This window comes from Helianthus annuus, chromosome 4 (genome assembly GCF_002127325.2).
Source record: "Helianthus annuus cultivar XRQ/B chromosome 4, HanXRQr2.0-SUNRISE, whole genome shotgun sequence".
NCBI classification, from domain to species: Eukaryota; Viridiplantae; Streptophyta; class Magnoliopsida; order Asterales; family Asteraceae; genus Helianthus; species Helianthus annuus.
Genome location: NC_035436.2, coordinates 84,197,079 through 84,211,017, shown reverse-complemented (window position 1 = coordinate 84,211,017; position 13,939 = coordinate 84,197,079).

Below are 13,939 nucleotides of genomic sequence, written 5' to 3'. Positions count from 1 at the left end.
GTGAGTACATTGAACCCCTCTTTTACTGTTTTCCAAACTGTTTTGGGGTGAAACACATGTGCCTATCTGTTACATTCATGCTTTCCATGTTTTCACATCATATGCCTGCTATGTTGTTAGTACATTATAGTACACGATTTCATTACATCTTATGCTATGTATGCCCATTGTGTGCGTACTTAGTGCATTGATTTATATGAACATTTCTGCTGCATATGTTTACTCAGCATATGGGCACATTGATTTACATGAACATTTCTGTTGCATATGTTTACTCAGCATATGGACACATTAATTTACATAAACATTTTTGTTGCATATGTTTACTCAGCATATGGACACATTGATTTACATGAACATTTCTGCTTCGTATGTTTACTTAGCATACTTAGTACAATTGTTTACATCACATGCCTTCATTTTGATATGACATTTGGTTTGTTTAACATGGGACAATACATTCATTAACATTAGCTACGCCGTTCGTTAGTAGGTAGTGGTACCATAGGAATTGACAACTCCCATTTCTGAAGTCCTGGGTTTGATAGGACTGGAAGGAATGACCGAATTCGATATACATAACTTAGATAAACCTTTAATTTGTTTAAGGGTTTATCGCCGCAGTCTCAAGGCTTGGATGTATGCATAGTTTACAATACCGCATAAATGTTAATATCAATAGAGCATGCATTTTCCGCAGAACATAACGTTGATTTAAACCACGTTTTACTTCAACGACTTGTTTTGCGCATGTGGTTTAAGTTGATACATTTCGCTTACCATACATGATACATTTTGGGATTACACATTACATGATTTACATTGAACATAAACACGTTGACATTGACATACACATTTGGTGGTTTACATTGAACATAAACATTTGACATGGTTTACACAATAACACTTGACATTTGATTTATACATGAACAATTTACATGATGGATTGGTTTGGGTAAATGGTTCGGGTAACGTGGAGTATATAATATGATGCAAACATGGTGGATACGCCGCTGGTACTTCCTATATATAAATGTTTGTATAATATTACATATCTTAGCGTTATCTAAATCATTTCAGTTTAGACATATAACATTTTATACAAATAACATACTTTTCATGAAACATTGTCTTACAAAACAACTTATTATATTCAACTCATTTTACTTGGTTACTCGTTTAACCTTGCACTTATCCATACATATCATCTGATGATTTCGTTTTTCAAATGATTTACAAAGCAAGACAAAGCACAAGGTTCATGATTGACTGTTATTAAACATTCTTTAAACTCAAATCATGAATCCCATTTTCACAAAGCCTATGTATCTCACAGGTATTTTTATGCTGACGTACCTACTTTCACATGTGTTTTCAGGAGCTATTCCATAGGACGATGATCATGATTCTAGGGCGGACCTGTGCCTTAGAGCCTAAAAATGAAGTTAGAACTAGCATAATTATGTTTTGATTTCCGTACTCTCTTTCTAAAGACAATGTAACACCCTTGTTTATAAATAAAATACAACTTCTATGCCATGGTTATGAAACAATATAATTCTGTCAACAACACTCCCCGGCGTTTCCGCCGCGGTTGCATGTTATACGCGGCCGGGGTGTGACAGGCCTCTGGAGCTTTATTCTAGCCTCGCTTTCCTAGCAAGCAAACATCTTATACACCTGTCACATACGTTAAAATACAGTCAATACATTAATGTAAAGGTGAGCATACAAGTTTGATATAGCATATAGAGTTCGAATAGTTTACGCGTAACCAGCGCGTACATAGAGGAAAACGAAGCATGCTAATTATCGACATGGACCTATCGATACCAATGACTGCGGGTTGACCGTCCGAGACGATTCGCAATACATGATTACCACTGTAATCCATGTAAGTAATTGTCCTTAACAACCCCCGTGTAAATGGGTGCTGAGTCCAAACTATAGTACTACGTCGTTAAGGCAGGTAGACAACATTCCACGTGTAAACACAATCAACAAGCATTCATTTAGTCACGTAATACATGCGAATCAGTTAGCGTTCAAATAATTGAGAAGTGTGTTTGATAGTGATTTTGATAAGTAACGTATGTAACACCCAAAAGTGCTAAAAGCAAAAAGGGATCGAGTATACTCACAGCGATTGGTTGATGGATTGAAGGGAGCGCTTGAGAGTAGGGTTAGCCTGAACAGTTCGATAGCATAACGATGAATACACATAGAATCGAAACAAGTGTAAACGGGTCGAACAACCTAGTCGATCGAACGACAGGTTCGATCGGGTGGGTTGTTCGTTCGGCTGGGCAATCCGTTCGGACAGCCCGCCCGATCGGCCGGTAGGCTCGATCGGTTGGACTGTTCGAGTGGATTGTTTCTTCCTTTGATGTGTTTGTGTATGATGGTTTGAACTTTTGAAGTTTTCGTTGTAGCATTTGAGAACACTGAAGTGTTCTTACCTTTCAGGTCGATCGATCGAACGGTCTGTTCGATCGGTCGGCTTATCCGATCTGTCAGGAACTTCAGTAGTAGTCCTCATCAGGTTGTCACTCGATCAAGCAGCATATCCGATCGAACAGTCTGTTCGTTCTGATAGCATGCTCGATCGGTTGGCACCCCAATGCGTCGAACGAGTTGAAATTCGATTAAGTGTTTAAGCATAGTATCTCATGATCCGAAGAGTAATGTTTACCAATAGATTAAGTTGTTCGATTGGTCATTACTTCGTTCAATACCATACCTCATGAATTTGTCAAGGTGTGGGGCCACATGCTAGCCGATCGGCTGGCCTGGTCGATCGACTGTCATGTCCAATCGGTTGGGCTGTTCTTTTGAACAGCCTAACCGTTCGGTCAGCATCCTGACCTGGTTGGCCTGTTCGTCTAACACTTGGCTGTTCTGCTTAATTGACGTTATGTTGAGGTAGTTTGACAACGAGTTGAACTATGACACTTTCCTTCTTACTTGTTTCTCGTGCTCGGAAAGGAATCACCCAAGTCCGGCCGATGAACGGTTCGGATCGTCAGTTTAATGTTTAACCCGTAGTCGGTGAACCTCGTAGATAGAACCCGCATCTTGAACCACCCAACCATTGGGATGATCGGTGAGTTGGCTCAAGCTCCGTTTCTACCGGTTTGAAGGCATTGAGTGTAAAAGAGTTGAAAAAAAGTTGGAAATCCTCCTTTCAATCCTTTACATCATGTAAATGTTCAGATCTCTGATAGTTCTTGACTTGTTTATGTGGAAATCGGTTAGATCCGAGCTATTCATGGTGGATTGAGGCCAAAACATGGTGTTCTTGAAGAACACCATGATGACATCATCCTTGAATGCTTAGATCTTGATGATTTCATGGTTAGAAATCAAGATTTGAAAGATAGAAAGGTGTACGAGCATGTTTTGATTAAGAAAGTACAAGATTTAGGTTAGAAGCTTACCGAAATCGGAAGAAATCTGAGGAAAAAGGAGGAGCACGAGCTGGTCGGTCAGAACTTTCCAAAAGTGGTAAAGAGTGACAATGACAGCCCTATTTATAGGCTCCAAAAGAGGAAAGGGCTGGCCGATCGGCCAGGCTTCCCGATCGGACAGCCTGCTCGATCGGACAGTCCGTCCGATCGGCTGGTCTGTTCGATCGGCTGATAGCCTGATCGGTCCACAGCCTGGTTCGAGTGTTCAGTGCGATGATTTTCGACATTTCGATTTCGATCGAGTACGATAGAGTTTCCTATTCAAATCACTTTCAGTCCCAACTACTATATTTAACATACAATCTCCTATGATTCACCCTATCCTTACGTTACCAATCGTCGTAGTTCGATTTCGATTGCATTCGATTTGAGTTTCGAGTTTCGATTCGAGTTTCGATTGATTCGATTGAGTAACACACCAAACATGAATTAAACACGCACAGGTAACACATAAGGCACACACACATGTATACAACAACCAAGGTTCGCATAATTCGAGATTCGAGTTCGATGATAGTTAGATCGGTTTGATTATAGATTAGTTAACTTTATCGCATTATTACTTCCTACTGATCACAGTCATAAATCGGCTTGTGTTGATAAAACATTCGATTACTTCGATTCTTCCTGATTACAACACTTACTCCACATAATACAAATAAAACTGAAAATAGACTATCTACAGTCAAAGAAAGTCAAAGTTGACTTGGACTTTGACATTCGAAAACACGGGGTGTTACATCCGTATCTTCATCCATGTCATTCTCACCCGAGAAGTGATCCTCGGGTCCGAGTGGGTTAAAACCCATGGGATCTTGAATAAAATTAGCCGGGTTGAACTGGCTCTGGAAAGCAGGGGTAGGGTCACCAAAATAATGGTGCGAGTTCGACCGCTGCAACGGTATGAAAGAAGACGGAGGGTGGTCGGGCTCGTTTTCGGATTGCGGCCCAAATGAATGCAAATAAGACGGTGAGGAACTTAAGGAGACTGATCGCCTCCCGGGTTCAACATAGACCCTCCATGGCTCCTGAGGGCTTGTACTCATGGTGATAGATGGAGTACGCCGGTGCGAAGGCCCGGCTTCGTGGTCATGGCCCGTAACTGGGCCCTTGCCTCTTCCTCTCAAAAACCTTGGCGGCATTCTCAACCTGCAATTATGATTAAGATAACAACACAAATATGTAGTAAAATATAGACCAAATAAAACAAAACAAGACAGAGTCTGTCCTATGTTCTTTGTCTAGACTCGGAACTCGAGGAATGTGCAATTTGTGCACTAAGATCAAACACAAAAGGCTAGTGTTTAATTCACTCAATGTTTGCTCTGATACCAACCTGTCACACCCCTAATTTCCACGTGTCACCGGTGGGCCCGGTGGGGGAGTATCGTGACGTAACTGATATCATCATAGTCAAACAACACAAATTATAATGCACAGCGGAAGCAAAAAGATAGATTTATTCAACCAAAGATTATTGTAATATTTAAGTATTGCAATGTAGTTGAAATAGATCCACAGGCGGATCAAAATAAAAAGGAGAATTGTTCAACAGATTCATTGCATCCAAGCTTATGAGACTCTAACGATGCTAAGGAGAGGCCAGCCTATTACGTGCAGAACCCACACTTAATCTTTTTGGGGAAAATACGTCAGTTTACACTGGTAAATACAATTTAACTGACTCATTTTGAAAACGTCTTAAAAATTGATTTGAATGCACATGGCACAAAACTTTTTATAACTTGGGATAATTAATCAAATTTAAACTTGTAAAAGAATTACATGTTTGTTATGCGTTTAGTCGCCCGGTTCGTGCCGAGTTTAAGATTAATAGACGCACCACTTAGTATAAATCCGCGACGGGAAACCAACGGTTATACCTTAATAAATATGGACATATTGTTGGGTGTACGCCTACACCCGCGTGTCAAGGTCGTGGCCATTTCATGAACGATGCCAAGGATATCCGGGACATGGTCATTAAACTCCCAATGGCGTAAAACAAACAAAAAAAATTTTCAAACAGGTCATCTTGATAATACTTAACCACTAATCGATTAAGGTCAAATGCCCGACCAAGCGGTATTTTATATACCGTACCCCAAGCCCGTATAAGGGAAAATAAGTTAAAGGTATTTACCTGAGCAAGTATAAACCACAACAAGCAAGTGCAAGTTTCTTTTACTGGATCTCCTATTCTGGAACGAATGTTTATAATAACCTATTAGAATCCTAATGGGTCTTTAATTTAGCCTAAGCTTAGACCGGTTAGTTTTCAAGAATGAATATGGTTTAATCGCATGAAAGGCGAAGACCGGCTTAGAATGTGGTTTTGACCCGACAAGCTTGCATGCTTGTCTTATATGGGTAACTCAAACACATTCTGGATTTTAAGACAAAAATGATATGGTTTGACCAGTTTCGGCTAATATGTGTAAACTAGTTACATAAGCCGATCCAAATGCAAAAGTGCGTAATGAGTAACCATAATAATTATATACAAGTTTCCTGAGTTAATATGCAACTAAATATGTTGTTATATCAATAAGATAGGTCCTATTATGCCCAAAGTGGTTTTTAACTCAAACTATGCCCCGAAAGGGTATTTTAGTCCTTTTAAATGGTATAAAAGAGTTAAACTAGTAACCTGAGTTATATATCTGAATAAACCAGTAATTATACTTAATTTATTATGTTATAACAGTAGGGTATCATATATATATGTGAATTTTATTAATTATAACCATCCTATGCACCGAAAGGGCATTTTGGTAATTTCACATAAGCTTAAAAGGTCAAAACTGCAAACCTGAGTTAAAACTTTAGTTTACTGTTATAATATAAAAATTTACTGAATATATCAGTAGGTATCAACCCTTATACATATAAACTAGTTTTGACACATACTATGTCGTAAAAATGCCTAAAAAGGCGATTTGGAGCCATTTCCGGGTTTTAAAAGAAAAACTGATATTTTCATAATTCCAGAAGGCTCAAAATAATATATTTAATATAATAAATCAGTAGAAAAAGGTTTGAGGTCAAAAGGATTTGTAAAACTCATTTTATAGCCCAAAAAGGGTAAAACCGGCAATAACCGAAATAAGCTTAAAACTCTAAGTTATGCTCAGCCTATAAATAAATAAAAATCTTTAAAAATCTTTAAAAATCCCAAAATATTATTATATATCTATGGGTATAAAGTTTGTTATAAAAATTTGGGTTTAGATAGGCTATATGCTAATTATGCCAATTAATTACTAAGAAAGCTTCTAATTACGCTAACGAGCATAACTCTTAATCTAGACCTCAAACTAATGTCAAATTTTGGGTACAAGTTTATAATTCAGTAACTAAGATGTCTACTCTTTTATATTTTCAAAATCATATTTTAAGGTCATTTGGGCATAATGGTCAACATATGAGCATTTAACGGAAACTTGCATAATAATTAGACAACTAGTGAACCAAGCCATATAATCACAGAGGGTTATACTAACATGTAACTAGGTCCAAAAGAAGCTCTAAGATAATCCTAAACTTGGCTAAAATGGTCAGAACTGAAAGTCAAAGCGAAAGTCAAACTATGTGACTTTCGGTTCCAAACCGGGTCTAAACTGAAAATTATCGAGTTAAACATGTTTAGACATGTTCTTAGATTAATTACCAAGTTATATTAATGATTAAACATGTTGCATATGTCCTACATTGCTAATTATGTAGTAATTTGAAATTAAGCATTTTGTTGACTTTTTAAAGTAAGTTTTGACTCGACAATTTACATAGTTAGAGTGGGAATCTGGAAATACCCTTTTAAGGGTTTGTTACCCACCCAATTACCTACTCAAAGGTATTTTTAATTCATGATTTGACTGAACAAATTTTAATTAATCATGAAGTCAAACCTTAATTACGACGGTTTGACTTTTAACTAATTAACTAAGCTAAACCGGATTAAGGGAGGTTAAGGACACTTACAAGAGTCCTAATTACTGCTAGAGATCACTAGGAAGTTGGCTTGATGTCCAGAGAGCTTCCAAAGATGCTCCAAGTGGGTTGCAAAATGAATGATCAAATGTTACAACATTCACTTCTTTATATAGTGACCAAGATGCCACAAGATCAAGTCAAATAAGTCTACAAGTGTTGAGAGATGATCCCAGGTGCCCCTATGTGGCTAAATATTGCCTATCATGCCCCTGATTTTGAAAACTAGATTACTAAGGCGGTGCAACAGGCTGAACAGGCAGCTGTCCATTTTCTGCTGCCAGCGACAGGCTTACGGACCGTAAGCCTAAGCTCTTGCGGTCCGTATGCTCCTCTTGCGGACCGTATGCTTGAATAGTTGCAGTCCGTAACCGACCCTTGCTGAAATCGCCCAGACATGCTCCTTACGGACCGTAAGCTATGACCCCTACGGTCCGTAACCGATGGTCTGAGGACAAAATTTTGCAAACTTTCAAGCCTTGACCATGCAATCTTACAAGTCCGAATCTTGGGTCCTTTAGTCAGCTGGGGGTCCCCTTTTGCTCAGTCCTTGCATGCCTTGCATGCACTTACACTTCTAGGCTTTTTGTGGAAAGTTTGAAGTTACGGAAAATCTCAAGAATTCACCTAGGATTCTTATGAAAGTTGACCATGCCTTATTAACTAAACTCAACTTCTTTTAAATCAAGAATTTAAATTAGAATTTTGTAGTAACATTCCTAATGACCCAATTTCCATATAAAAGACGGAAATTTTATTTATTTAGAAACAACCAGCTTAATATATCAGATGTTTATCAAATGATTTAAAGATCTTGGGATTTATAATTTGGGTCGTTCAGAGGTATTTTATTAAAATGACACCCTTTGTAAATCCTACCTTACATCTTTTATTTGATCCGGGTTCCTGACACGTTTGTCTTACGTGACACGTGTCTTTATTTTATTGGACACGAATCTTCGAGGTGTTACAATGGGGGAATGTGAAAAATGGCATGGGGTGTGTAGATGGACAAAATCAATGGCTTGCATGAAATCGCATGTTTTGAAATCTCATCCAAATAAAATCGCATGTGAAAAAATGGCTAGCATGGGGTAATGTGAAAAATGGCATGGGGTGTGTAGATGGACAAAATCGCACGTGGAAGATTGAATATCACATGTGAATAAATGGCTAGCATGGGGTAATGTGAAAAATGGCATGGGGTGTGTAGATGGACAAAATCGCATGTGGAAGATTGAATTCGCACCAGATCGTACGACTGGGATGATCGCGTACATATCGTACGATAAGCCCTATTGTACGTTAACTGACCTCTATATATATATAGATATATATAGGGTCAAGATTTAGAGAAAACAGTGGAAAGTGTGAGATAAGAGAGAACAGTTATGGATCGTCAGATCAAAACAATCTATGACTAGATGACGCGGTGGCGTTTTCGTAAATAACATCACTTTTGTTAGTGGGGCGCGCTTCATTAAGGGTAAAAGGGTTTTTTGACTTCTCTACACAAAACGCCAAACTCATGAATAAAACGCCATTAAAATCCCGCCTTAACCCATATAGCACACTTCATCCTAATCTAAACGCCATTAGATATAAAACTCCAAACTTTGTTTTTAACTGATAAAGCTGAACAAACAATACTGAAACGACGGAACTTAACTACTAGCATTTACTATAATAAAAATCGCGCCTAAAATACGCGCCAAAAACTTCCTATATAAACAACCTCTCAGACCTACTAATAACCACACCAAAACCCCAAACGCCAAATTTTCCACTATACCATTCATCTTAGAAACGCCAAAAAAACCCAAATATCAAAGATTCCAATCCATGTTTATTTGAGATACACTATTTTCTCAGTAAACTTTCGCTCGATGTAATGGTCAAAATCCTCAATATAAACGCCAAAACATACAAAAACCACAAAATTTCAAAAACGTCATTTCATGGAGATTCAGTTTTGTTCTCAAATAAAGTTTAGCTGAACGGGATGGACAACATTGTTAGACATCTTTCTTAACTGAGAATTAACAATGTTATCCATCTCATTTAGCAAAACATTATTGAGTTTAGCATGACCAAAATTAGAGGTTTATGGTACTTTTATTTAGTGGCGTTGTTTTCTTTTTTGGCGTTTGACTTGGTTGTCCGTTCTTATATTGTTTGTTATGTAACTTCGAAGTAACATGTTATGAACAAATAAGTCGAAAAAAAAGATGGAAAAAATGATGTATAAAGAATGATGTAAAACGGCAAGCTGAGATCTGTTCGTGTTCTGTAAGAACAAAAAATACAAAACGCCAAACTACTCTTCACTAGCTCTCGAAGACCATCTGTGTGTGTTCTATAAGAATGAAAAATACAAAATGCCAAACTACTCTTCACTAGCTCTCGAAGACCTTGTTGATCTTCTTTTAATTACGGCTTGTTTGCATGTCGATGCGTAGTGTCCATAGCCTTTGCAGTTCTCACACTGTCTTTCTTTGGCCTCGGGTTTCGACTTTGATTTCTTTTTCTCGATTGCTATCTCTTGTTTAGATTTAAGGCGCTTCTGAGAACCAGAACCTTTGGATTTATACCCAACAGGGACTCTTATCGGATTCTTGTCATTTTTATATTGACCGGTTATCTCGGTAAATCTATCCCTAGTACTAGCAGGAGGAGCAACAATCTGAATATCTTGAACCTTCTTCATATAAGATTGAACATGATCCTTGTATAAGGATAGCTCCTCTTTATTACCAGATAAACGGTTCAAAGTATATTCCGTTGAAAAAATAATATCTCGCATCATACTTTGCACATCGGGATAAAGCTCGGTCATATATTCACGACTAATTGAGTATTCGGGAGAGCAGTTTGGGGAAGCCTCTTTGCGCCATCTATTCAAAATGTATTGATTTGGAAATTCCCTAATGTCCATAATTCTAAAAATATAGAATATATGTCTACATAGCAAACTAAACTGCTCAAAACGCCTGCATGAGCAACTGCATGTGCAATCAGACTTACGGAACATTACCTGAAAAACACCAAAAACAATATCTCTATAACGCCATGCAGTGAATGTTTGTCTAAAAAAAAAACACAATGGATATGATAAAACGCCATTCACAGAAAACGCCATATAAAAACAAAACGCCATTGTTTACCTCAATTAAGGATGTACAAGGCTGCTGGAAGTCATTTATGTAAAACTTAACAAACCCATCGGGCTGATCTTCGTAACGTTGATTTATGCAATCCGCAATTCCAATTAGCACAGCTTGAACGTCACAAAAAAATACTTTTTGTGTATATGTCAGCAGCTTGGCCTTCCAACAATTGGTAATTACTCTTCAAATGGGGTGGTTTGTACCGAGATTCATGATCATTTTTCCGGTGCGTGTGATGTTGTGCTTCTATTTTAGTTTCGTAATGAGTAATGAACTCAACAAGAGTAGCTTTCGAATTGCACACTTGACCAAAAAAAAGGATTCTCACTCTCCGACCTCGATGTCGTTCGCATAAGACCTGACATCTCTTCCATTCTATAGTATGCAGGGATCCAAGATTCCCTGAGTTCAAAAATATCAGATAGCCAGTCATTATCTGCTAAATTGAACTCTTCGATAACCACTTCCTATTCTGATTCAAACTCTTCAGTTGTGAGAATATCCGTCCACACAACACCACAAATACGTTCTTTGAAATTGGTGGAATTGCATTGCCTAACACCAACCTATGTATAACACGAAAACGCCATGCATAAAAGAACATATATATTACACAAAGACAAAACTTAATTAAAAACACAGTAACAAGGTACAGAACGCCATGTATTTTAAAACGTAGTGTATCCTAAAATGCCAAAGGTAAAAATAAGCATACCAACCTTCAAAGAAAGTTTATGCATCACATGCCACATGCATAACCGATGCCTCGTGTGAACAAATACAACAGAAATAGCCTTCTTCATTGCTGGATCTTGGTCAGTGACAACAATTTTTGGTTGAGAACCAACTTGTTTTAGATAAACTCTCAACAACCAAATATACGTATCAGCAGTTTCCTACGCCAATAATGCAGCACTAAATTTAACATTACAGTGATGATTGTCTATACAAGTGAATGGTACAAACACCATAGCGTATCTGCATATGAAAACGCCATGAGAACTGAAACAATAATAAAATGCCATTGCATGTAAACTACTAAACGCCATTGCATGTAAACTCATAAAAATGCCATTGCATGTAAACTCATAAAAACACCATTGCATGTAAACTCATAAAACGCCAAAAAATGGAAGAAGTTAAATGATAAAATATTACTTGTTGGAACGATACGTGGCGCCAAACGAAATCACATCACCAAACACGTGGTAATTACGTTTCGCTTGATCGTCACACCAAAAAAGTCCCTTCAAACGTTTGTCTTCGTCTGTGAAGTAATCATATTAGAAATTAGGTTGGGAATGTGTTTTTCATCCAAATGTCTCACAACCATATCGGCATCGTATTTGTCACAACCCCAAAATACCACATGCGGAAACACCGCGGGGCGTGTGACGTGCCAGGATCTAAGCCACCAATCACGTTGAACCAATAATAACTATTTAAATAAAACATTCGATTCATTTCATAATATAAATCCAAGTCATAAGTTAAAACCAAAATAAACATTCCGCGGAAACATATAGTAAATTGTTAATCAACTGTTTCAAAATAAGTGTTCAAAACCAATGTATCAAGTATCCAAGAGTCTCGATCCATGACCACTTCAGCACTACCAGATAGCAAGTCCATAATCAAGAATCTAACGACTTGCAAGCATGCAGACAAGTGGGTCAGACGACGCTGGTGAGTTCAAAGTTTGTTAACACATTTTAGTTACCAGATATCAGTACAAAACAAAACAATTCAATGATTTGATGTTGTTATTAACTCGCTTACCGCAGATGGCTCAAGATTTATTTGCCTAAACCCCAATGCTCTATCACACATTGGTCAAGTGGTTAAGGTATTAGTTCACGACAGTCCTCCCCGGTATGGTGTGAGGGTGCCAAACCTAATAGCGCTATCAACTAATAACCCCGTTGCCTCCCCGGCAACTAATCGGTATATGTAAGGGGACTTAATGATACAAATGAGTGTAATAACCAACATCCCAATAACCTGACGTTCCTCCCCGGAACAATTACCAGATGTCCCTCCCCGGGACGCATGCTTGGAAAAAAGAGCAGTGAACTCACCTTGGATTTGCTCAGTATTTAACAAGTTACCCATTCTAGTTAATCAACCAACCCTACCGTGGTTATCAATATTATCAGTTTCACAATAAGTTACTTTATGTAATTACACAGTTTACATTTAACACAACAATCCACATCTCCTGTGTATAACACGCAATCACATCCACATTTGCATTCGCTATTCATATCAGAAAATTTACATTAGACAATACATATCAGTCTATACAGGTTCCTTATTTCTAGATAGCCTTAACGTCATGCAACAATCACAACTGTCAGATAGCATGCACAACATAATCCCACTCATTGTTCAACTTATTGCCCATACGACGAAAGACCCATCTCTTGTCGAGTTCAATCATAACGAAAGACCCAAGGTTAATCAACAGGTATGTCGATGAAACATGAAACCTTTCGTTGACTCTGGTTATTCGTCAAGGGTTTTTCGCCGCTAACCCTAACAGACGGCCATGCTCACCAAAACGGATCAAAGCTTAAAATCAAATCAGTTACTGTTCGTGTTCATAATAACCTTAATCAATGTTCCAACAGAGACTAGTATCAATATCTCAGCCAGTAACCAATGCACAATAGATATACATACAGCAAACATAATTATCAAATGGATATAAGACATTGAATTTATCATGCGTGTTCTTATCTATTTGATTAAACAGTGAAATATTAAAACCCTAATTTACACATCATACACATCTGTAACTGATAATCACATAGATCTAGTGATTTATTATTATCAAGAGTCATCATCTAATCATGATCCAAGCATTACATAGCAACCAGTCAATAATGATTTCAAACAAACAGTAGATGATGATTTCAAACAAATAATCAATAATGGTTAGGCACTAACCGAGATAAAAGAGAATGATAAGTTTGATCGATATGGAGGGCCTCAAGAACTCGAAAGTTGCCGCCGCACAGAAGAGAGAAAGTTCTAGGGTTTCAATTGATCAGTTAAGTGACGAAGTATAACTTGTTCTACGTAATATACTTGAGTATGTGCACTGGGCCCTTACTAGGCTTCGAAGGAACCTGGGCCGACGAAAGACTCCTTTGACGAAGGATCCATTTTTCGTCGAGCCGAGTGTCGATGAAGAATCCAAGTTTCGTCGGACTGTTTGTGACGAAAAACCTAAGGTAAACATGTTCTCAAATTCTATTGGACCAACATTTCAAACATTATATGCAATCTGATAATAATCTTCAATGAATCACG